Source organism: Syngnathus scovelli, chromosome 15, assembly GCF_024217435.2.
Source record: "Syngnathus scovelli strain Florida chromosome 15, RoL_Ssco_1.2, whole genome shotgun sequence".
Lineage (NCBI taxonomy): Eukaryota > Metazoa > Chordata > Actinopteri > Syngnathiformes > Syngnathidae > Syngnathus > Syngnathus scovelli.
The window spans coordinates 14,021,999-14,024,317 of NC_090861.1; positions in this window are offsets into that span (position 1 = coordinate 14,021,999).

The window sequence follows — 2,319 nt, forward strand, 5'->3', positions numbered from 1 at the left end:
TGTTCCTGTTTCTATATTTTTAATGAAATTTAGTCTCTTGAATTGAGTGTCCAACAATAAGGGTTTGTCCCACTTCAATGTTGGCAATTTTGCCCGGATCAAAATGTCTGCCAGACTCTTGTTCCGCTTGTAGGCAGAAATGACCTTAGTCCCAGAAAATAGTCCATCTCGGACACCCAGTTCCTGGAAATTGGTTTTGAATTTCCTGTTCAACAGAGTACTGATTGATGAGAAGGTAGTGATCAGAGGGATGATCTTCTCTTGACCCTTGACCTTTCTCTCCTGAAAGGTACGAAGGCAGTGTCTGAGAAAGGGCTTACTATACCCCCGTTTCTTCAGAGTTGTAAACAAGATCTTAACCGCTTCGCAAAAATCCTCGTCTCTCGTACAAATCCGGCTAAATCTTAGGAGTTGTGACTTTACAATCCCCCTGAAGGTATGTACTGGATGGAAACTTGCTTTATGTAATAGGGCATGTGTGTCTGTAGTCTTAAAATAGACTTTAATGTCTAGCCTCTGACTATTCAAAAAATTGGGTCCCTTAAAAATTGTTGTGTCCAAAAAATTGATTGAATTCCTGTGAAATTCGGTCTTAAGCTGTATAGAGGGATCATGGGAGTTGAGGGTCTTCACAAACTCCTTGAAATCCTTTTCCGATCCTTCCCAAATACCCCATATATCGTCCAAGTATCGTAGGTAACAGGTCGGTCGTTGTTCACATTTTGACAATGCTCCTTCCTCCCAATTGGCCATGAAGATATTAGCATAGGCCGGTGCGAATTTCTTACCCATTGCCGTACCCTTGATCTGCAAATAGAATTTTTCATCAAACATGAAATCATTCCGGGTTAGGTTGATCTCCAATAATTTCAATAACTCGTCGTCCGGTCTCTTTGGATCCGGATGCTTTCGAAAAATTTGTTTAACGCATTCAATTCCGGCCTCAATTGGAATATTTGTATACAAGTTATTAACATCCATAGAGAAAAAGTTAAATTCTGAAGGGACCTGCAAGGCTTTGACCATGTCAATGAAGTGGTACGTATCTTGGACATAGGCAGGATGCTTGATTGACAGAGGAGTCAGATAGAACTCTAGATATTCCGCAGTGAAATAAGTTTCACTGCCACAGTCAGAGACTATTGGCCTTCCTGGAGGGACCTCAAAGGGGATCGTCCAACTTTCTGGATCTTTGTGTATCTTCGGCAAAATGTAAAACCGTCTCTCGCGTGGCTGTTGTTTGCCTCTTAAGTATAGTCGTTGTTTGGAACTGATGAATTTTTTGCTTACTAATGAGTCCAATATTTCCGTTACCATATGAATTGTTTCCATATATATTGGCTGGTCCAATTTTTTATAATAGTTTGTATCATTCAATTGTCTTTCTACTTCCAAAGTGTATTGTTCCCTACTCATGATGACAATTGCTGACCCCTTGTCAGCAGGCTTAATAACAATGTGCTTCATGTTTGCCAATTCCCGTAATGCTTTAACTTCCTGTAGTGACATGTTTGATTTCTCCGGAACTGACTTAAAATGTCTTCTGAAAACATTCCGATCCGCCTTTACTAAGTTTTGAATCGTGATTGGTAACTGGGTGATCGGTGGGGTCCAATGAGATGGGCCCACAAATGGAAGGACCTCTTTTCGATCAGAATTATTGAAGTGGGCAGTCAACATGACCCTACGGTGATATGTCTGTATATCTGACAACAATTGCGCCTTTTGACCTTTGCCTATGCCTAAGGTAGGTACGAAGGTCAGTCCCTTACTCAGTAGGCTGTGCTGAGGTCCCGAAAGTTTGAAGTTGTTCGATAAAACCACCACATTGGCGTCCTGTAGGGATAAAGTGTTTTCCGCCCCTGCCTGTGTCGGATTCAGGGGGTGTAGGAGTTTAAATAGGTCCTCCAATGATCCAACATATGTCTGGCTGTTTCCGGCGTCCAATGGATCCCCTTGTCATCCGTTTGGAACTTTTCCCCAGGCAGAAGGGGAATGTGTGGCATATTCCTTTCAATATGTTGGTTAAGGCTTGCTAAGTTCTCCTGTTCCACCTCTGGGAGCTGGCAAGAGAAATTCACCAGGGGAATCCAAATCTCTGCATATGGGAATGCCTGTTTGGCAGCTCTCAGCGCCCCCTGCACGTTCTTTTTCGTAGTATCCACTTTGTTTTCCCTGCTATTCAGTCCAAACGCCAACACTAGTTTCTCCACCGTGACTGTGGGCAGTGGCACTGTCCGTTCTAACAGCATTTGCCCATGGCGGAAATGGCTACCCGGATAGCTATCTATCTGTAGGTCACTAGTGGCATAGTCAGGA